This window comes from Psammomys obesus, unplaced genomic scaffold (assembly GCF_907164565.1).
Source record: "Psammomys obesus unplaced genomic scaffold, mPsaObe1.curated_primary_1811, whole genome shotgun sequence".
NCBI classification, from domain to species: domain Eukaryota; kingdom Metazoa; phylum Chordata; class Mammalia; order Rodentia; family Muridae; genus Psammomys; species Psammomys obesus.
The window spans coordinates 7,418,800-7,443,491 of record NW_026596162.1 but is presented as its reverse complement, the minus strand read 5'-3'; the positions used below and the strand labels follow the sequence as shown (position 1 = coordinate 7,443,491).

At 41.1% G+C, this 24,692-nt stretch overlaps 1 non-coding gene and 1 pseudogene across 1 annotated transcript; both read right to left on the bottom strand.

The window, feature by feature from the left end:
- The window catches only part of LOC129667452 (40S ribosomal protein S13-like), a 53,150-nt pseudogene that overhangs the window by 19,590 nt on the left and 8,868 nt on the right, over positions 1–24,692 (bottom strand).
- LOC129667588 (U6 spliceosomal RNA) lies at positions 23,989–24,093 on the bottom strand. Its single transcript, XR_008718769.1, has one exon. It is a non-coding gene; the product is annotated as a U6 spliceosomal RNA (small nuclear RNA).

Sequence of the window (24,692 nt, the reverse complement as noted above, 5' to 3'; positions counted from 1 at the left end):
GTCCCATGCCTTCATTTGCAAAATGCTCATTGCAATGAGTCATTGGTCTAGTTCGAGGTCTCTGGCTTCTATCATCAATATTGGATCCTCTCCTGGACTTGTCCCAATTATCCTGTTGTCGCTTTGTGTCAAGGAGACCGTGCAGCTTTGGATCAGATCAGCAGGAAGGGTCCTTTCACGTCCCCCAACAGTTCACAGATACTGTGGATTCGGGAATGGGCAAACACAAAGCCCTGGGTCTGGGCTTGGGTGGTAGCTGAACTAGTCAGCTCTCTGCCATCTGCACCACCAGGGCAAGGTCTCCAGCACTGCCTGGCTACCCCACCCAGTGCCACCACTGCCAGGCGGCAGAGTCAGCAATCCTACTCCAAAGAGAGCCTTTTTGAATGACACTCAGCCACCGCCACAGTCCAACTACCACTCAATAGTCTAGCTAATGGGTTTAAATATATATATATATATATATATAACGATGACAACAATGAAAACCCTGAGCACACTGCAAGCAGTCAGAAAGCATAGGGAACGGTATTTACTCAGGTTGGAATCACATCCTACTTAACTCTACAGGAATTCTCAACAGTTGGTCTTGACAACCCCAGGCAATTCCGAGGCTCATTAACCTATTTACAGGTGCTTTGCTTTCTGAGCTGGCTGTGTTCAGAGAGAAACATCCTGAAATTTCTCTGACTGCAGCCAGCAGCTTCGGTTCAGAGTTACTCATGAGGTGTTTGAGGGCTCAAGATAGGAAATGAAGGCTTTGGGGGAATTCTCAAGTGGAAAGCCTTTAAATTAGTAATCCCTTCAACCATTTCACGTCAAACCCACTGTAATCAGAGGGAGACACAGAAAGTAAACAGCTGGTTTCCTTGGGTTAAGAAGTTGCCTGGGTTGCCATTTGTGAAATTAGGCTGGACTGAAACGCCACACATCTGAACTATCTGGGAAGGGCAGAGACACTCAGACTCCCTCCTCCTGTCCTTCCCACAGTCCTCCGGACAAATGCCTCTGCTTTTTGCTGAATCGAAAAGAGGGATTTCTCAGTTAAATTGTTCAGCCCAATCAGGCTAAGCCCAGGGGAGCTGGACAAACCTCATTGTTCAGAGGTTTCTATTATGGGCTGTCTTTGAGAATCCCATTATTTCTAAAATGCAAGTACTGCAAAAATCTTTTGCTGGGTACACTCCTTTTTGAGACTTTTCAGGGTCTGCAAATGTCCCTAAACTCTTCTCTTTTGTAAAAGGAACCTCAGATTGGCCCTGCAGAGAACGGTCCCTGTCATGTGATCAGTTTGTTATAATGAGATCTTTCCCAGGACTGGCAGGTCGCCCTCCTGGCCAAGATAAAACCTGCTTCATGTTGATTTTTCTGCAGCCCAAAGAAGGGCTGGAGACAGCCTCTTGCACAGTCATTGTCAATGTGCTCTAGTTTTCAAATCTCTAGTTCTGAGAGGCATCTCAAATAGCCTCTCCCCCAGGAATACCCAGAAGATAGAAATCTTAAGCTCACCTTGGAAAGCCAGTAAGTAGATGCTCAGGGCATCCCAGGTAAGTGAGGGACCGTTCTTGTCTGGGTTTGGGAAGGGTGCCTACAGTAATGTATCTCTTCAGAGTGAGAGAAATACAGTTGACTCATATCCTGGGACTTACATCAGTGGGTTCAGTGACCTGCGGGGAAAATGTGGCTGTGATGAATGTGGCATTTGTTCTGCAAGGCTTTCTCTGTGTAGTCCTGGCTGTCCTGGAACTCACTCTGTAAACCAGGCTGGCCTTGAACTCACAGAGCCACCGGCCTCTTCCTCCAAGCACTGGGATTAAAGGAGTGCCCCGCCACAACCAGCTTCTTATTATTGTTCTTTCGTGGTATAGTATATAAGCCACTTAACAGTTTTTACATCATATTAAGTATTATAATCTACAGCAATGGTTCTTAACCTTCCTATTTCTGCGACCCTTTAACATAGTTTACTCATATCGCCGTGACGCCAACCATAAAATTATTTTGTTGCTACTTCACAACTGTCATTTTGCTACTGTTATGAATGGTAATGTAAATATCGGATATGTAGGATATCTGATATGTGACCCCCCCGGGGGTCGTGACCCAGAGGTTGAGAACCACAGATTGGGAGATAACTGAGTATTCAGTAGATTGTGCATAGGTTATATACAAACACCATGCCGTGTGTTATAAAGAAAATGTGAATTTATCTGTTGGGATTCAGACCAGGAACAAGCAGCTGAGGTGCCTATTTAACCAAAACGACCTGGCCTCCAGGTTCTTCCAGCATCCCTCAGTGCCCACCAGTTACAGGGCATGGCTGGCAAACCCTGCCCTCTACCCTGAACTTTCCAGCCCAGGAACGGGCCTTCCTCTCCCCGAGAGGCTCTTCACTGTATAATCCAGACAGTTTGCTTTCTTTCTCTCTTCCTCTCTGTCTCCCCACCCTGCTTTTCTGTCTCCCTCTTCATGGCTACTTTTCTGACCTCTTCTGTGAGATCAGTGAACCCGACTGAGCGCTGCCCCCAATAAACCTGCCTTTATGTACTTTAATTTGGCTTGAATTGGCTCATTTTGTTGGTGGGAGAGAAAACCTATCAGTATCTGGATATGAGAACCCATGGTGGCGGGGGTTGGGTGTTTGAAACCCATCCCCAATGCGTTCCAAGGGACAACAGTTCTCTATTTCTTAAAGCAAGCGCTGGGTTCTGGACTTCTGATTCTGTGTCAGAGATGACGCCACCAGCTTAGACCCCACCTTGTCTTGCAGTTGTTTCTAGAAGTCACTCCACACTGATCTGAAAGGTGTCAGCAGTCTACAAACCCTGAGCAACCACAGGCTCACAGAGATGACTGAGTTGGCTGCGTCAGTTTTCGAAGTGATGGCGTTTTTCTGACAATAATTTTCAAAGATGGAACATAGGATCTTTGAAAAGCCAGGGGCATGATCCTTTGTTTCTTTGCTTCCACCCTGGTCTCTTGGTGCTACTTGATGGGAGGGTGTATAGGGTTGGTCCTGGCCAGATGGCCTTCAGCATTAAGTAGCACTAATTAAAGAAAGGAGCTAGAGAAAGCTTCGTTCTGAGAGAAGCATCTTTGGCATGTGTTAGACGACAGTCTTATCAGTGTTGCATCGTAACACATGTGATTGGACCTTAACGGCGCATTGCTAGCGTTCATTAGGAAAAAAAATATGTATTTGCTGGGCTTGGCTGTCTGAGGCAGGGAGACAAGATTATAAACTTGAGGCCAGCAAAACCTCTACTATAAGACTGTGTATCAGCGTTCACTGCCCCAAAGAGAAACGAGGACAAAAGGGAAACTTCAGGGTCTATGCTAAGCTGACTGTGTTGATGCATATGATAATGGCATCATAGTGGAAACTTTGTACCTAGGAAAAATGCCATCTTGAGCCAAAGGGTTAAGTTCAGAAACACACATTTGACTGGACATTTCATCTATTCCTGTAAGTCTGAGTTAGTGATTCCGAATATGTGGCCTTAATGGGCACTCCGGGTCTTTGCTCATTTGAACCATAAGCTAGCGTTTTTCCACAGCTGAAGGCTGCCTGTTGGATGAGCAGTTCTCCCACACCCGTTAGCAATGATGACGATTCCCCACAGACGTGGCCACAGGCCATGACTGATGTAATTCTTCAGTTGAGGCGCTCTCCTCCCAGGTGGCTCTAGGTCTGTGTCAAATTAAAATAAACACAAATACCTCTAAGTACTGAATGAGGTAAAATGGGAGACCAGGACAAGAAAAGCCCCACATGCTGAAGTTTTCCTCTGACCTCTGCATAGGCACCAGGGCACTTCATTACATCCACTCACGAACAAATGTGTGCACGCAGGCCCATGGGAGCATATGAGCGTGCGCACGCGTGCACACACACACACACACACACACACACACACACACACACACACAGATTTATTTTTAAAAAAATGATACAGAGAACTGGTTTGTATTGGAAGTTTTGGTTTCTTTGTAAACTCAGTTATGTAAATCCCAATTGTGGAATTTTAATTGGGCTTTAGTCTCTCTGCAGCTGATAATGGTCTCTTGCGGGGCACGGCCTTTGCCAGCTGGTAATGGCCTGCCTCGTGTGGCCTGGAGAGGGGCGTGGTCTAGGACTCTGAGGGACACAAATATGGGAGCCCAGAGAAAGAAAGTGTGACTTGCCGTTTTGGCATATGGTGTGTAGCAGTTTGGAGTGACCAGAGAGGTGCGGTGGACGGAGAGAAAACGTTTCAGTGCAGCATCTTGGAGGAGACTGCTTGCTCCCCTTGTTGTCAACTGAGATTGCTAGAGCCCCCGGGGAACCCACTGACCCAAAACATCCTGGAGAAGCAAAGGGTCTGAGCCCCCTCTGCCTACTAACCTTCTGTCTGCTATCTAGGGTTGGGGGGTTGGAAGGGAGAGGCTTTAAGGAACCCCAAATAAGCACAACACGGGTTGATTTCAGATAAAAAGTTCAACTCCCTATTGTTCTGAAGAAACACAGTCACTGACAAAGTGACTCACAGATTTCAAGAAGAAATGAAAGTTGGTACAGTAAGCAAGTGGAAGCTGAAATCAAGGCAATGTGGGCATTTTTATATCTGACAAAGCAGAGCATAAGATGAAGTCAGAAGGGACAAAGAAGGAAACTACATACTAAAAGAGGGAACAATTCATCAAGAAGATAAAACATACTGAATACTGGGCTCTCAATTTCATAAAACAAACACTGATGGGAATATAAGGAGAGACCTATCTCCATGCCATAATGTGGATGACTTAAATATCCTATTCTCATTAACAGGTCATGCAGAATAAAACCCAAACAGTAAGCTTCAGAGTTAATCTGTACCAGATATGAATTCAGCAGAAATCTATAAAATGTTCCATCCATAGGTTTGCTTGGCAATGCTGAATAAACTTAGTAAAAGTGTGTACCCTCACAGACATCAAATCATAATTAAATAAGATGTGAATTATGAATCATGAATTTGGGAGGTAGAGGTGGGATACGGGTGGAATTGGAGAGGGGACTGATGAATAGGGGTAATGCTGAAACAGTGCTCATGTACGACATTCTCAGAAGAAAATTAAATTACAAAACACAAAGCAATTTTTTTAGAGCAGAATTGGCTTTATTGATTAAAGTTTCTGAAACGTGAGAAAAAAATAAAAGTCTCCATGAACTATAATACAACACACAGCAGAAAGATTTCACTTAACATGAATAAATAGAAGGATTTATTTAACATGAATGAAGAAGCAATTGCATCTCAATGACATCTTATAATTTAAAAAAAAAATCTCAGAAGCTTTTATCAATGATGCTAGAATAACATACTTTCTGAGAAAGGAAACATAATCCTGGCTCAGAAAACTGATCAGTATTTACATAACGAAATAGTATACATCATGTTTCTAGAGAGATGACGAGTCAGAAGGCAAAGGTCACCCTGACCTAAGGGCACTGTGTCCTGATCCACTAGGACAGGAAGTCGACAGGTGATGATAGAGACTGATAAACTGAGAAGCCACACAGAACGTGGGTTATTTGGAAGGTTTGACTGTGAGGGCTGAGTATATGACTCAGTGGCAGAATTACCTGCCTAATATGCTCAAGGCTCTGGAGTCAATCCCCAGCCGTACAGAAAATTATAAAGGGATAAGAATTTAGATGCCAGGACACCTAGTGAGAAATGGCGCACGAGGGTGGCTGAAATGGAATGAGGAACTAACTTTCATTATGAAATATATTACTCTTTCACCATGTACATTTACCTTGATGACAATTACAAATCTACAAATATTGCTAAGGATACATTTCCCATAAGCACCTTTTTGAGAAAGTTCTATTTCTGTCAAATTATGTTTAACTTATTTCCTTAAAGAATGCCTTCAAATTTCCACTATTATTTATTCTATGAAATATAAAATTATATATCCTGAAATACTAAATTCAGTAGGTTATTACAGTTATTAAATTGCCATAAATACCCCCCAAGGGAGGAGCAGTCCTGCTAGGCCACAGAGGAGGACTTTGCAGCCAGTCCTGAAGATACCTGATAAAACAGGGTCAGATGAAAGGGGAGGAGGTCCTCCCCAATCAGTGGATTTGGAAAGGGGCAGGGAGGAGATGAAGGAGGGAGAGAGGGTTTGGGAGGGAATGAGGGATCGGGATACAGCTGGGCCACAGAGTTAATAAAAATGGAACTAATATTAAAAAAAATAAAAAATAAAAATAAATCAAGCAAAAAAATTGCCATAAATATGATTCACGGGGAATGCATGTCTATTTCCAGTTCTGACTATACGTGTAAACTTTAAATGATGCATTGGGGGGGCATTTCAATTTATTAACATCAAGAAAATGAACATGCCCTAGAAAAACAAACAAATCGGGTCAGGAAACACAAAGACTGTTTTTGGCTAAAAGTTACAATGTCATTTATGTGAATCAGTAACATTTTAGATATAGCCATGTAACCAGTGGGTGAGCATTAAAATAAAACAAATGACAGTGATAATAAAAAACAAGTCACCAAATATACACATAACTTATAATAATTGTATATATATATATATGTATATATACTCTTCCTAGCCGCCTAATTCTAGTACAGACTGTGGGGTCCAAATTATATTATCAACAAAATGACTTGGTGTTCCACAAAATACCTCAAGATAGTCACCCCAAACTTTTGGTTTCTGACCAGTTCTCTTTGGTCGACCTCTTGGAACCTGGAACCATTTAGCAAATAGCATATGATCAACTAAGTCGCTTTAGTGATTTATCAAGGCCACACCATTACCTTCAAAGGACAAACATAGTCACATGTTCATAATCCTCTTTGTATAAACTAAAACAGTTTGATATTTTTCTAAAGATTAGGAACAATATCTATGCCTATGTTTCTAGATAGGTGGACATAGTGGTGAAATTTCAGAATATACATTTGTGTAAATGAAGAGCTTCACTGTTACCTTGTAATCAATTGGCATGCAATATACCTTTTAATTCAATCAGATTGTGACTATAACTAACAAATGTTCAGAGAATGCAATTATATAAGATACATTACAGACGATAATTACAGAAATAATTGCACTTTATTTTTAAGTAAAAATTAACATCTGTCTTAAAACATGTCATAAAGTCTTAAATATATCATGTGATTATGCCTAGTATAGTGTCCATTCCTTGCTATTATAATTGAGTCTTCTCTCAGCACTTGATCCATGAACATTATTCAAATTTTAGAAAGAAAAGGATGAATGAAAAAATAAACAAATGAATCAAGAAGAGATTCCAGAATGAAAAACTTGAGTGTATTTTTTTTTTTAATATGAAATGAGAGTTACATAGTTAATACAAAACAGAACACTCTGGGACAACAGCTTGCTTAGACTATATTGTTAATAGGACAGACACATCATGTTTTTCTGGAGACGTATAGACCCCTTACTCCCTGTCTTTGACAAAGAATATAGAAAATTTTTAATTAGAATGAAAACTGGGGCATTCTTAAGGATATCTCTGGAAGAGTGTAGAAGGGGCCTGTTAGAGTTATTTTTATAAAATTGTGTTTGTTTCTCAGTTTCTCTCTTAACCCAGTTATCATACAAATAATTGAGACTATATTATATTATTTTAACAAGCTTCACAGCAGGCAGGACTGAGCAGTTTTAACTCTATTCTTAACCTTCTAAGCTAATTTGGCTTCTTCCCAGCCTGCAACCCAGAGATACTTGCACTTTGAAGCTTTCTCTGCTGCACTCTCTCTCCTGGTCCCTCCTGGACATCTGCTTGTGGTTGAATCCCCTTCTTTCTCCTTTAACTCTTCCTCCCCTGGCTGGAAGGAAGTCCAGCCTTATTCTCTCCCCTGATCAGCAATTGCTTTATTGGCCTATCAGGGGACAACTGGGGAGGACTGTCTGCACAACATTGAGACAAGAAATTCTCAGAACAAGGATTGCAATCAGATATAGTCAGCTTTTGGATTACACAATAACCTGATGCCTACAGGAGCATTAATTTTGTTTGCTATCAATGGGAATAACTGGTCATTGTGGCACCAGGCAGTTGATCTGGTATGATGTGTATGTCACATAATTAAAGAGTTCCTGAATCCACCAAGATCTTTCACCTGGGTTTCACATTAGATGCCTGCTGTCTAGAATTTCTGTATTAACACTAGATGGAAACTATTTTCTTGATAGTGAGAAAGTCCAAAGAGTTTTTCAAGGGATGGGGAGACCAATGAGGTATATTCTGGAACCCAAAAACAGTGATGAAGGATGTGAGCAAAGTCCTGGAGATACAAAAAGCCAGGAAAATGGCAAGTAGATTGCATGAGAATGGGGTAGCAAGGCATCTGAACATCCTCAGGCATCTTCCCAAAGTCTTGATGGTGGGCAAGGTGGACCACATCTGAAAGAGCTGAAAACTTTGGTATACTGAAAAAGCCCAGTGCTACCAAGACATACTCCTCTGGAAAATAGATAAATTAGATCATTTTCCGAGGTGAATCCAGGGACATTCTGCTATTTCTGAAGGTATCAGCTTTTCTTTCTACTCTTCCACTGAGGAAAAAAAAATGGTATGTACACTCTGGCTGCATCAAGCTGAACCAGAGGTGCATTAGATCCGAAACACAACACTCTGGCTTTGCAGTTGGCTCTATCTTAAGAGGAAAACAGTTTCCCTCCCACATGTATGTCATCATTCATTGTCTTCCTTCCACCCTTTAGGACAAGTGATGGTACCTCATGAAAGCACAAGTCAAATCTGTTATATCAAATCCTCAGGGGTGATGCTACGATGTGAGGGCATCAAATATGAGCAGATATGGGTTGAAGGTGAGGAATCTTCCTCACGGGAGACATCTACTGTAATACTGTTGGATATGAGTTAATACAGCAGTCAGGCAGAAGAAACTTTAAGAGAAGACATATTACATCATCCTTCAGTGAACCCAGATGGATTTAACTTTATTCTTCCTCCATCAGAAACTGCCACTGACCAAGATTTGGTTCAGATTTTCTTCCTAATTTATCAGACTGAGAATCCATGCCATAGGGCTTGGGATACAAATATGGAGGGAAAAAATGCTTAAATAAACAAAATACCTCATTGATTAAATATCAGGATGCAAGTTGCTTCCTGAAACTCAGTCTCCATGTCCAAGTCTTTGACTGACATGCAGGGAAAACAATTTAACCCTTTCATGCTCTGTGGGTTGGGACACTTGGGGGTATTAAAAATTCACAGTTGGTAAGGTTATCATAAATTTTGGAGCAACAATGGGAACTCTTTTCATTTCCTTGTATCTGCTTGTCTATGTAAGTACCTGAGTGAGGCCTTTTGTAAAATAAAAGGCAGTTCATATATTAATGGCACCATGACAGTATCATCCCCTAGAAGAACGAGGAAGAAACAAATGATTTTTTGTTATATGTATCACCTTTTAATGAATTTATTTGAAGATCTGTTTTTCCTATAAAGTAAGTGTGTCTTGCTTAAGGTCTCTAAAAAGATGAGTGGTTGGCGGAGAATGTGGACTACGGGGAAACTGGATGCGTCACCTTACACTCAGCAAGCCTTTGACAAATGTTTGCCCTAATTGTCATTATCTCATCAGCTGCAGAGAGGATCGTGGTGTCCAAGATAAATAGAGTTAAAAAGTGGGTTAAGCTAGGTGTTGTGGTGCACATCTGTGGTTCTGTGACTGAGGAGGCCGTGGCAAAGAGATTGTGTGTTTGAGGCCATCCTGAACTACAAAGCATGACCTCATTTCAAAATAGTGTAAAAACGAAAACAAGCGGTGTATTGATAGCTCAGTGGTAGAGCTTGTGTGGCATATATGAGACTTTGGGCTCATCTTCAGCACTCATAAAAATGCTGGTCACAAAACAGAAGTGTGGCTTTAATTCGGAACAAGGTTGGAAGAGACTGCCTAGCCAGTCAATGGAGCAGAACTCCACAGATACAAGTCCTCACGGATCATATGGGAAGCAGGAAACCTTTTATACCTGGTTTAGAAAGTGTATCCATGATGGTGAAAAGCAGGAACACAGCTCTGACCAGAAGGCAGGATTTCATTTAGGCCTGTAGCCAAGCAAGTCAGGAGCCTTAGATACAGAGTGCTGGCCCACAGCCATCCGACTTACGGTGCCGACTTCCGGCCCAGCCAATGGCCATGTGTACGCAACCGTATTTAGTTAAGGGATGGTTAGAGAGTTTTTCTTTTTCAGGACTTGGCCCTTATCCTCCCTGGGAACTCACCACTGGATCATTAGACACGGTGTGAATTCAGTGCTCAGATCTACTGCAGCGTTGCTCATCACCTTAGCTATTTCTTTTCAGAAAACATTTTTTTCCTCAGGCAAATACGTTTCCATATCTTTGCTCTACATTGGACAGAAGACGACTTCACTAGATGCTGTGGTTATTTGGGGGCTTCTCGTGCAATCGACAGGTGCAAAGCATGCTTCTTGGTGTAGAGGGATTTTAACTGGAGAAATTTAGGAGAGAGAAACACAGATTCACTGATTGTCAAACCTTCTGTCCTTGCACCATGAACTGTTGTTCTCCATTGCCGTCTCACAACCATTTCCTGCACTGCTTCAGTTCAGTTTGTAATCCCCACATAACTGAGAACTACTAGTCCCTTCCGTTCTCACACACAGGTTAACAGACCTTGTACCACAGTAAACAATTTTCATGCCTCTAAATTTATATATAGCTCTAAATGTAACCCGAGTGATATAGATTCTTTACATGATCAGATAGATTAATATTGAAGGCTATCACTGTAGATAGTTTAATAAACATACATGCAACGTGCTAATTCTATGAAAATACATTTTATTCAGTTTTTATTCACTGATAATAAGTTCTATTTCAACAATTATTATTCATTTTGATCCTTTTTTTTTTTTTGCCTTTTAATTCAAATAGATAACTTGACACGCTTATGAAAAAAGTAACTTCCAAAATATTTAGAAATACAGACCTTGGAAATGACTTAGTGAGCACAAGTATTTGTCATACATGCTTGACAACTTGAGTTTCACATTAGAGACCATATAAAAAGGTGAATGGGGTGGCATACATCTAGGATGCCAGTACTTCTCCAGTGAGATTAGAGATGAAGACAAAAGAGTCTGTGTAGAAGGTTGTAGGGCAACCAGCCTGGATAAAACAACAAAAATACTGAGAGCCTCTGCTTCCGTAGCAAGTAGGAGAGAAATGATGCCTGAGAACTAGTCCCTGGACCCCTGACATATTCGCTGTGTGTACAAACACACATACATAAAACAAAGAAACACAAAATAGGCACATACATGTAATTTAATAAAAATTTAAAATATGGATATTTTGTTTTAAATATACAGTAATGTTTTTAATCTTTTGATTTAGTATGAACCATAAACCAATTATATAAAAGTTTTACTGTAACAAAAAAAAAACAAGTAAAATAAATATATCAAATACACACTTGATAGTAAAAGAATTGTGTGTGTCTTTATTGTTCTTCCAGATGACGCCAACCTGTGTATAAGCCTCCAAGTCATTTATGGTAGTAATTAGTTATTTATTCTCTTTGGTGTTTGCTTTTGATACTTTATAAGATACCTTTCAGTCTTGTGGATGTATATTTATTAGGATAAGGGGCTCGTATAGCTGATTCTTATATTCCCTAGTAATTTTGTCCTCTGGAGTCATAGGACACAAATTTAGCTTGCATTGTGGTAGGCTTAGATTTTTTTACCAAACCTACTTTATTTAGGGTTCTTAAACACCTTTACCTCCCTTCCAATCCCCCAACCTCAGATAGGAGATTAGTAGAGAAAAGGGCTGTAGACCTCTTTTATCTACTTCCTGCTGCTTAGGGTTGATGGTTCTTAGGGGATTATCCCACTCAGTCTTCAGGATACCAGCAGTCCAGTCCAAAGGTCAACACTAAGCAGCAACAGGAAACAGCATCACAAGTCAGCAAAAGCTACAAGACTCAGTTGGATTGCCCAAGAAGATCTCTGGAACATTTCTCTCTTTGAAGTTAAGTGTCAAAGCACGAAGATCAGCACAGATACGTCAGTCCAAAAAGTGAAGCCTCACTGTGTGTGGGCCTCTATATATCTCATCTCCTCAAAGTCCACCCACAGATGTTCTCAGCTGGTCAAAGTCATACCCCTAGAACAAGACAGCTCACAGGAAAACATCACGTGCCCTTTACAAGCCAGTCTCCAGCAAAAACATCACGTGCCCAGCTTGCAGTGAAACATCACATGACAAAATTCTACTTCACATTGTCCTTGGGGAGATAAATGCAGGGTCAATGTGTGCTGGCTTCAGGCCAGAGCATCTTCAGTAAATGAGGTGGTTTGAATAAGAATGGTCTCTATAGGCTCCTATATGTGAACACTTATTCCCCAGTTGATGGGACTGCTTCAGAAGGATGGTGTGGTTTTATTGGAGGAGGTGTGACACTGGAGGTCGGCTTTGTGGTTACAATAGCTCATGCCATTCCCAATGGGTTAGATCTCTCCCTCTTTCCATCCTTCCCTTCCCTTCCTCTTGCTTTCAGATAAAGATATAAGCTCTCAGTTACTGCTCCAGCATGTGTCTGCCTGCCTGCTGCCATGTTCCTTGCCATAATGGTCAGTCACTTTAATCCCTGAAATGGCAAGCCCCAGTAAACTTTTTTCTTCTTTAAGCCACCTTGGTCATGCTGTCTCTTCACAGAAATAATTACTAAGATCCTGATCAGTCACAGTGTGACTTGTTTTCTGGGTGTTTCTGCTCAGAGGTTGTTTGACACAGTGGTCCTCCTTACCCATGGCTCTCTGTTCAGCACATTGAGTTTCATGCCATTAGCCACAGTCTCAAACTATGGAGCCCAAACCCCGGAAATAATTCTTAGGGTTTGTATCATGTGCCATAATGTAACATAATGCAATCTTATCCCACCCAGGCACCAGCACTGTGCACACACCTGCTAGTTAGTTACTTCCTAGCCACGTCAGTTCTTACATCCACTGTCAGACCATCACAGAACCTGTGGTCAACAGACCAAATCTCACTTAACTACATCCCAAAGCGTAAGAGTGATGACTCTGGAAGTTTGATCTGCCAAGGCTAAGCTGTAAAGTGTTTCTTAGATACGACAAGGGGACAACCTATCTTGTGAACTCAGTATAGGGAAAGACACAGCATGTTATATTTAGTTAGTTGTTGTTTTATTTTGTTTTGTTGGTGGTGATTGTGTTTTATTTGTTTGTTTGTTTGTTTGCCTTTTTCTTTTGAGGTCATAGTGGACAGGCCTCTTGAATGAATCTGAGTATTTACAGGGTCTTTAGGCTGAGGTCAGTCAAGGTATCTGGGCCGTGATGACCCTGGACATGTTCCCACTGTCTTGGTTGCAGTGGTAAACTGTAGGATGTGGCCCTTTTAGTCATCCTGGAGTATGTGGTGTAAGGTCTGAGAGGCAGAAGAATTTAGTGAAGCAGGAACATCACAGGACACAACCAGCACCAGTGCCTTTGCCCACTCTTGAGGATGGCAGAAGCCTGAAAAGGTGAAGAGGTACCACCTGCAGGGGCTGCTTTGATGACCTCAAACTTCCTCAAGCTGCTGCATTCTGGCAAAAGACCCTTAAGACTGCTTCTGTGCCCTGAGGTCTGAAGCAGGTCCCAGGAAATAGCTGAACCCCTTACCTTTCTTGGGACCTGTATTTACTAACGACTGTCTTGGTCTTCATGTTCAGGGTTTTGTTTTATTTTTGTTTGTTTCTTGCTCCACATGTGGGTTTTTCATGTAGGGAGTGCTGTATGCTCTGTGGATAAAGGAGGACTATCATGCACATGGCTGGTATACTAACACAGAGCTGGTTCTAATTGCACTGTATCTCCCACTGGGCTCCCCAGCAGACTGTTTTGAAAGACTGTAGAGCCTTCAGGAGGTGGACCCTCAGCAGAGGCACGGGGTTACTGGAGGCAGGCCTCCCTCCCTTCCTGCCCACTGCTTGCTCTCTGACTTGGGTTAGCTGGTAGCTGCTGCTCGGCCTCCCCCACCATGATGAGCTGTACTGTTTCTTAAACTGTGAGTCAGTGAACAATGCCTTCCCTCAGCCGCTGCTTGTTAGGTGTTTGGTCGCAGCAATGAGAAAAGCAACTAACGCACGTGTGTTCTTCAGAAGGCCGGGCCGTCTCCCTGCACGTCACGTCAGATCTTTACTTGGGCCATTCTAAACCATGGAATCACCAACAAAACCCCACAATAGAGATCCACGAGCAGATGATAGGTGATTGATAGAGACATGGATGATAGAAAAGTAGGGCCCGAGAGTGGTGCTAATTACAGGACAAGGGTTGACATAAGGCAGAGAGCATCACCTTTCTCTACTTCAACTGAGAAGCTGTGTATTGGTGAGTCAAGGTTTTACGTCTCTGTGCATGTCCAGTAACTATGAATCACTTCAAGAGTTGATTTGGGATTACAAATACAGCTTATCTATGATAGTGTACAAGTTGACAAATACAGAATCTGTAAAGAAGGAGAGCAGGCTGTTCATATTTCCTCTAATCATTTTTCGCACTTCCATTTGTACTATTGGGTTATACAAATGTGACAATGAGGACTGAAATCTCTAGAAGTCCCTTGATGGGGTAGAAAGGATGCACTGAGGGGACCAATGAGTGACAGGGTAGGGGCTACATCCTGAGAAGGCTCTGTTGAGGACGTTGCATTATCACATCCATTTCAACGATAGTAGCAATGATTCTATTCTTGGTGGTCAATGGACTACGTCTGGGATCAGTTGAACCCCCAAATGCTGGACAGTCCTTTGAGGGATTTTTTTTCTTGATCATATTATTTGTACCTTCTGGTGTCAGCCCACATAAAAGGATGTGGAAGAAGGAAACTTTGCTTTTTGCCTGCTTGCCCTTGATCTTTATGACTGCTGTGGCATTTGTTCCCTGATATTAAAATGAACTTCTTCGGAATTCCAACATAAACTGAAAACTGAAAGTGCTCCAGAAATCCTCTGGGTCTTCGGCACCATCTTTGGACTCCTGAAACACGCGGCCTCGTGAACTAACCAACGACAGCATTCTAGGCATCTCCAGTGAACCATTGTTGGCCCACAGCTTGTAAGTCAGTCTCATAAATCCCCCTTTCATATACATATTCATTCTGTCAGTCCTGTTCCTTTAGAGAACCCTGACTAATGCAGCAACAAATGTCTATCATCATTTGTAACTGGAATATAACAGTTGTTGCTGAAGTTACATATTTTGGTATGTTTCATAAATTTAAGTAAATGTCATGAGACATAATTCATTTCAAAATAGACTTTTAACACACATTGATTTAAATGCTAATGAAAGCCTCCTGCAGCCAGTGCGCTAAGAGAAAAAGTTTAAAATGATCCAGAAATTCATTGTGTTGTTTTCCTAACTGCATCATAAATTTCAATATTAAATGAATGTGTCTTTTGATACCAGTAAAATAAAAGCATGTTTAGTACTCAGATCAAGACATACACACAGCTGTTGCATTTCAGACAAAGTAGGCAGTTTTGTGCTTCTGGGTAGGTGAGAGGTGACTTTAGATGCTGGGATGGACACAAGGGATTAGGCAGATACCTCCAGCCAGGCTCTCCAAAGGGGTGTGAAAGAATGCCACCTTCTCAACAGAGCAAGGAGGAAAGAAAGTTTAAATCAAGTAGCTCTTCAGAGGCTAGAAGATTTATAACTATTTTAACACAAGGTGTGTTTGCATTGTGAGCATGTGAATGTGTGTGTGTGAGAGAGAGAGAGAGAGAGAAAGAGAGAGAGAGAGAGAGAAACAGACAGACAGAAACAGAGAGCTGGAGAGTAGGTGAACTGAGAGACTGATAGATGTTATACACAGATTAATGACCAGACAGATGTTTTAGAAAGACACCTTTGGTCCAATTTTTCTTTCGTTATCTGTATTTTTGTTTATAGCCAAGGAGCGTTCTGGGCATTGATGGAAACAACCACAAGAATGAACATAGAAAAAAAAACCCAAAAAACCCTGGAGGTCATATAGCTGACATACTACAACTCAGCAATAACAGCAACACTCCAAATAACTGGATTAGAAACTGGGCAAAGGGCTGTGTCCATCATTCCAACCTGCTCAGGCAAGTGGATCACAAGTTGCAAGAACATTTGGGCTTTAGACGCAGTTCAAGTCTAGCCTGGTCAGCTTAATGAGACGCTGGCTCAAGACACAAAGTAGAAGTCTGAGCCCAGAGTCCAGTCATTGCGCACTTACCCAGCATGCGCAGGTGCTGGGTTCAATTCCCAGCACCAAAGGAAAACAAGAAGGAACAGAAAGAAAATGGACAAGGGATTTGAACAGATGTTTTTCTAAAGACGTACGCATGAATAACGAGCCTGTATCGATGTTAATTACCACTAATCACTAGAAAAATGCAAATCAAAACCTCTGTGTGCTATGTCCGTAGTCATGCCCACCTGCGGTGTTAGTTTGAGTAAAAAAAATGGCTCCCAAAGGCTCATAGATTTGAATGAATAGTTGATCACCAAGGAAGTGGCACTACTAGGAGGTGTGGCCTGTGTGCCGCCATGATGACAATGAGTTAAACCCCTGAACCTGTGAGCCAGCCTCAGTTAAATGTTTTCTTTTATAAAAGTTGCTGTGGTCATGGCGTCTCTTCACAGCAATAAAACCTTAAGACACCACCAGAATGGCCGCTGTCAAAGAAAAAGAAAATAACAAGTGTTGGTGTCGAGACCAGGGAAACTGGAATCTTGTTTCCACTCAGCGGGAATGTAAAATAACGCATTTGCTATAAAACCTTCTGTGGAGAGCTCTTTGAGAAAAAAACAGATGAACACTCATAATTCCAGTGTCTAATTAGATATAAATGCAAAATTAGTAAATGCAGAACATATTTGCATACCTATAATCATAGCAATATTATATTCAATAACCAAACAGTGGAAGCTTCTAAACACCCATGATCAGATGAATGGGTAAACAAAACACTGTGTGCTGTGGACAAAATACACTGTACAATACAATACACCCCAAAGAAGTACTGGGAGCAATTGCATGCTGGGTTAGCAGAAGAAAGCAAGCGAGCTTCCTGGAGACAGCCCACTCGTTTTTTACATGGCTGACGAATGGGTTTATCCCTGGTGTAGGCAAATCCTCAAGGATTTTGCCTCATGACTGTTTATTGTTGCTATATTGCTATAGGTTGCATTATGTATCTGGCCTGGCGCAGACCCTCACTGCTTATTGCTTCTCTCTGTTGGGCAGCTATCCCGCAGATTATTTTGAAGATGACACAGTGCTGTTTACATGAACTGATGGTCTCATAACCCCTGATGACGATTTTAAAGAATTTCTGACTTGATTCAGGCGATTTTAAGACCCTCCGGCAGTGTAATAAAAACTACTGGGAGCTCTGTGGACCTCCCTATGTCAAGCACTTGATTTACACCAAGAGGGGAAACGAGAGTGAAACAAACTAATAATCAAGGAGATACATTCATTCTGGCTTTAGTTTAAGGATAAGGTCCAGGTGTGCACCACAATAAGGAAGACTGTATGAATACAGAAATAAGGAATAAATGGTTAGCTACACAAGACAAGACAGACACCTGTTTCTTAGAAAAACCCTGACATAAGAAAAAACTTGCTTTGAACACATAATGTTCACTTGAAATAAGAAAAAGATAAAACTTCTGCTTTGAGCTCATAATGAGCACATAGATAAAAAACCACTGCTTTAAACTTATAATAAACAAAGTATCTAGTTAGATATTAGATCAATAGTCCTACTGAAACTCCCTTTTTATGTAACGATTGTATCAATTTTTGAATGATGTAATTTTTTCCATACATAGAGAAACTTTGCATTAGTATAAAGATCTAAGACAGAATGAAACAGTTGTTGAGGCCACCTGCTTCATCCAAAAACAAACGTGTCTGTCTGTCTAATTGACTGTATATATTGATTATATGTATATATTTGTATCTGTATGTTTACATACATGTGGATGAATGGTGTCTTTGGGAGCTCTCTTGTTTTATCTCATTTGTATGTGTTCATGCATGTATGAGGTTCATAAAGATCTGCTTGCTTTGTCTGTGAAACGTGTGTATGTTTTTGCATGCTTCTAAGTTTAGTAAATTTAGCAAGCGATAAACAATCCGGAGTGTTATTAGGGCTCTAGCTTCCAGCAAGCCACTGTTCGCGGCTGAGCTGTTAAGTTAAATGGAACTAAGGTTTTTCTTTTTATAACCCCTAGTATTTGCAGCAAGAAACTGTCAGGGCTGCAGCTGCTTGTACTCTGAGTTAAAGGAGCCATCCGGCTTAACTGATTAAGACCCTCTGCTGTTAAACAATAAAAGTTTTTAGCCAGAGACCTGTTTTGGTGGCAGAGAAACCAGAAGGTGTGGATAGCTCAATTGATAAAGCTTCAGTTCCTGAGTCTGAAAGTTCCGTGTTCAGTTCCCTGATACCTCTCTTTTGCTTTAGAGGCTCTGGTGACCAGCAGCTCTTATATAGAGAACTGAACTGTATATAAACTGTATATGTAGAGTTAGACTATACGTAGAGGGAGTGCCAAACAGCAAGGCTACCAGCCTGAAAGGGTAAGAGTTAAGGTGTATAGAGAGAGCGCCCCAACTAGCAAGGCTATCAGCCTAAAAGGTTAAGAGTTAAAGTATGAAGAGAAACACCAGCCACCAGCTGGTCATTGCCAACGCCGCAACCCATGTTGGTTCACCCTGTGTGCTGGATCTGGTCTCTAGCAAAGAAGGAATCCAGAAGCATGGTAAAGCATGGATGAACCTTGAGGTCTCTTGTGAAACTGAGGACTCCGGTTGTAAAAAATGCAAATATGAGATGATTCTCTTTTTGTAGGCACCTGAAGTTGCTAATTGTATTGTAATAGAATAGTGGCTGACAAAGGCTGAGAGACAGAACAATGGAGAATATTGTTTAATGTGAAGAAATGAACTGTTTTGCAAGCCTAGAACATTCTGAAAATTGCTTGTGTGGCAATGTGAACATACTTGACATTTCTGTACTATACACATGCAACAGTTCAGGTGTAAATTTTATAGTGTGTGTTTTAAACACAATTAAAAATTTTAAATTGCTTTTAAAGAAAAATCCACTTGTAAGAGATGAAGTAGCATTGGTCTGTCCTCCCATCTCACTGCTCGTACAATGAAAGCTAGCCCATGACATCTCATTGACTCTTAAAATATTTTTCATGTTAAAGAAGGAAGTGGTGGATAGGATCCAATGGAGAGCAGAGTTGTTTGGTGGAGATAATTAAAAACAGGTTGAAAGATCATTGCATGGCAAATAGGTAAAAGAAGTCTTAATTTCATCAGGCATAGCAGTGCTCAGGTGCTATCCAGGCACATAGGAAGCCAAGGCAGAAAGATTGTGCATTTGAGTCTAGACTGGTGATACAGTGAGACCCTGCGGCAGCAACAGCAATGCGGTGAGTGAAAGGAAAGAAGATGGAAAGGAGAGAAAGGTAAGGAAGGAAAAAGGGAAGGGGAGACAGAAGGACAAATGATTGAGATCTGTGGATGGGTGAATGACTGACGTAGATGCAATGTTCAAAATCAACACTATCATTATCTGTGCCATTCTCTCTTCGCTGTTTACTTTGCTTTTAATGTGCTATTTTAAAAACTATCCTAATGCCTACTTATTTTTTATAATAACACAAAACAATGCCAATCTGTCTTTTATACAAATGTCATTCTTCATGATTTTGATACCGGAAAAGCACTTCAAGACCTTAATATATATATATATATATGTATATGTATGAAAAAATTTATGATGATTAAAAATGATAACTTTTTGTTGTTTAAAATGGTGTCATTAGGCCACCGATATCATACCTAGAACATATTTTATGGCATTTATTTCTATATGGCAGGAGAACACAATACTAATGAAAGAACCAGGAAGATGTCGCTTCATCTGAGGTTGAGGAAGAGCAGGACAGATCACAGAATTTTACTGTTCCTATGGGCTGAGCTCATGAACCATGTGAGCCACACAGGTGATGATGATTCAGTTCTCTTCTACAATTTGCCTTCCCCCCTCCCCGGCACACACTTGTTATTATTCCACATGAAATTGCCCCCAAATGAAATGTGATTCCCCAAATGTAATGTCCAGCCTTTCTTATTTGAGTCTCTGGATCAGGAAGTCCCCACCCACAGCTTTGTTGCTCTGGGGCTGTCCCCAAGCTGTAGCCCAAATGTAGGCTGAGCCATGCATGTTGGTACACACTTCTCAACCCAAAACTGTCAACTCGAGGCTGGGATAAGAGGATTGCTACAAATCTGGGGATAGCCTACCCTACATAATAAATCCCAAGCCAGCCAAATCTGTATACAGAGATCCTGTCTCAAAAACCAACCAAACAACAACAAAACCAAGATAAATATATCACTACGTACACTATACTGAGAGTGGAGAGACTTACTTCTCAGGTTGCTCTTGTGTTGGAAGGATTTATTTCTTCACTAGCTGTGGATGCAGGTGATGATGATCTAGGGGCAGGAGTGTCAGGTTTATTTGGGAATTGGGTTTGGGAGGAGAGAGAAAAGGCTGAAAGAGGATCCCTCCAAGAAGGAAGCCATAGTGTATTCATTCCACCCACCATAGGATATGTGTTTTGCTTTGGTTCTTTGTGATGCTGGAGATGGAACCCAAACATGTATGAAGCTACGTCATGCTGAAGAGGAATTGTGTTTGCTTTTTCTGTTTTCTAGAGAACAAAACAGGACCCATGAGTAGAAGTCTTTGGGCAATGTACGGAAGAGGGGCAGTGGCACTGGGACAGGAACTTTAATAGCAGTTATCTCTCTTGTACTGGAGACTTTCAAGTAGAGGCTGGTCAGCTGCAGACAGGGACTGTGTAGAATAGGGCTGAAGAGCTTTTCTTCCTGTAGCTACCCTGCAGGGGAGGACTCCTGCAGGTGAAAAGAAGACAGCTAAAAGAGGGAATAAAGTGCCAAAGGCTGATGGAGAGCTGAGTGAGAAATCACACACTCATAACCCCAGAACTCCAGAGTCTGAAGCAGAAGGATTACTCTAAGTCTGAGACAAGCCTGAGCTATATTAGCAAGACCCTATCTCAAAAGACCAAACCAAATAACCAAAAAATGGCTGAGCCGGGGCTCAGGCAAGTGCATAAAACACAAGTGTGAAGCAGTCAGAAGTGGCCTGTCTCACCTCCCTTGTGTAGGAAGCTGAGTCTGCCGGCAAGTGCAGTGGATGGATGGACTAACCAGGAGGGAGAGGCTCTCTCCGATGCCCCGACCTGCACCTCTCTAGGTTGACAGAAGGGAGCTGAAGATAGGCGTTTCTCTTAGCCATGGCTGCTTAGTATTTTGGTGTGTGGAAGTTTATCTCCTCACTTTTACAATGATGTAGGTGCTTTTTAAGGCACTGGGACAAAAAAAAAAAAAAAAAAAAAGAAAACAATATTTGCATAGAGAAAAAAAAATTCCCATTGCAGAAGTGATCCAAGAAGAAGTCCAGATGGCTCTTCAGAAATGACTTGTTGGGTAATTACATAATATATTTACATAGTTCAGGAGACATATGTTGAGTGGTGTCTCTCCCAGCTCTGCATCTTCTACTTACACTTTTACTTTATTACCAGCCAATTTCTTTTGGTAGTTTGTGTGTGTGTACGTGTGTGCACGTGTGCATGTGTGTATGGATGGATGGATGGATAAATCAACTGGGCATAATGGTGACAACCTCAGCATTAAGGAGGATGACTAGGAGAAAGCTGAGTTCAAGGCCAGTGTGGACTACCCAACAAGACCTTATTTGTAAGTAAAAAACCAAAATCGTTCATCGCAGAGCAGGGCTAATTTTAACAGTTTGAATTGCACCATCCATAGCTGTACAGTCAGGGCCACACCCCATCTGCAGAATGACTCCATCTTTCCAGACTGAGACTCTTAGCAGGAGCTTCCATTCCCCCTTCTCAGCCTCCATTCTTTCTATCTTATTTTCTGTCTCTACGAACTTTACTATTCTAGATTCCTTGTGTGTGACGGATAACCCCAGTTGTCTACTTTATCGGATCTGGAATCAACTAAGATACACACCTCTGGGTGGGTTTGTGAAACTGTTTCTTGGTGCCTCTTCTGGTGGTGGCAGCCCCAAAACAATAGGATTTGAGGGACAAACAGGGATGCTTTCTTCTGCCTGCTTTCATTCCTTGATGGTGAGTGCCTCTCTTCAGTCAATGTAACTGTGCTGCCATCTTTTAAGCCATCAGAAACCAGCTTCCTTGTGCTTCAAGCCTAGTTTAAGAACCAACAGCACTCCAGGACTCCAGATCTTTAGTGCCAGATCGGGACTACTAAGTCATCCAGCCTCATGGACCAAAGAGTTACCCAGTTTTCAGCTTTTCAGTGAGCAGCCAGGCACTGTTGAACTACCCAGCCAGTGTGTAAAACACCTGATTAAACTTCTTTGTACATATTCATTGTGTCACTTCTGTTCTTTGGGAGAAACTTGTCTAATGCATTATATAAGTGGATTTGTCTTTTGTGTGTTTGATTGTTTTACTTAGCATAATGGCTTTAAAAATTCACTCAAGCTGTCATATTTATCAAAATATAATAACTATATAAAATGTAGGGGATTACTTTTCAGGGCTGAATTGATAGTCATGTATTTATTTATATGTATATATGTGTGTGATATAAACATATATGTCATATATAAAAATATATAGTCATATTTATCTTTCCAACCACTGGTTAGCATTCATGTTCTTCCTACCTTTGTGTCATTGTGCATAATGTTATGAATGTCAGTGAAGAAGTATCCATTTGAGTTCTTGCTTCCCATTCTTTTGCTTATATACCTAGAAATAGAATTTCTTTCATTTTAGAGGAATAGCAATAGCCAACTTTATTAGTTTCTTCTCAGTTACATAGACGTTTGTATATAGGTGGCCATTTTCTGAGTGTCTTTGTTCTTACAATGATTCTTTGTGTAGATAGAGCAAAACTAAACTATGAAGACATTTCTTCCCTTTCTACCAGAGTGCCATAATGGATTAATATGCATTAAAACATTTCTGGACAGCTTCACATTAGTATATGTTGGGGCTGGTCTAATGCATGTTACTGGCCTTCAAGATCTGGTACACCTATATTTGTTGTGTAAACCTACCTGATTGGCTGATTAAATGGCCTATACCTGGGCAGGGCAGAATGGGATAGGCATGCCTATGATTCCCGGGCTTTTGAGGACAGGAGAATGACCTGACACAGATAGATTGAAAGAGAGGAGGAAGAACGAGGTCACAATGGATTAGTGTGGAGAAAAAAAAAGCACATGGGCCAAGAGGAAGGACTCCAATAATGGTGTGAAAAGGCCCAGATGAAGAATGCAAGCAAGTACCATGGGATTATGGATAGAAGGTAGACCGGATACAGAGGATTAAGGAGGATGGCGTTGGATGGTGGCTGGGTGGTGGATGGTGAGGTTATTGAAGCAGCATAGGTGAAATATCTGGCCAGCCCAAGATAAGTAGGCAATTATAAAATCTAACAGGTGTCTGTGTCTTATTCTTTGTGATAGCAGGACCACTATGATAATCTTAGGGCTAATAATAAACATTATGTAGCCCAACACTCATTTTCTTTATTTACTACAACAAGTATACAAAGAGATTCTTTTTCATTTTCCCTTTCTTTCTCTTATTATAGCTATATAGTAGTCCACTGAATGGCTGTGTTATAATTTATTGAAGTGAATGGCATTGCTGAATGATGTTGAAATATTTTACTATAATATCAAAGTCATAATAAAAAAATTTCTAGCACATTGTGTAAGGATGAGATACATGTAACATAGAATCCTAAAAATAAACTGCTAAGTCAGCAGGAAAATTCATTTCTTTTTCCCAAATGCTGAACACTGCATGAATTTACACAGCATCCTTGCACAGGGACCATGCTAATCTTCCCTGCATCATTCTGATTTTAGTATATGTGATGCTCAAGTGAACGTGGGTAAAACACGCTTTTAAGTTTGGTAAATATTGGTGAATTTCTTTCCCTAGGAGAGGTGGGATGAGCCTCTGGCAATGAGTCAGCTGTGTCCTATTACAGATTTACTGTGGGCCTTTAGGTTTGGCTCAACTGCCAGATTAAAACTGACATCACAGGGCAATTTTCATTTTATTTTATTTTACAAATAAGGTGTAGCAACTTTTTATGTTTAAAAGCTAGCTTATTCCTTGGGACATTTTTGTTAATGTTCTTTCCCCGTTTTTCTACAAATGACCGTCCATTTTATGACTACTGCCTAGAAATGGCCTGTGCACTTTGGAGACTAGCTGATTTTCTGTGGAATGAGCTAGAAATATTTTTCCCAGTGTGTCATCCATCTTGTGGCTTTACTTATGGCACCTGGCCTGAAAAAAAGTAATGATTTTACAGAGTTGGAAAGATTCACCTTTTTTTTTTCCATCTATATTTTGGGTCACAATTAGCAAAGGCTCCTGGGTTCCAGGGCTACAAAGGACAGCTTTGCTGTTTTCTGCCAGTGTTTTCCTGACTAATAATAATAATAATAATAATAATAATAATAATAATAATAATAATA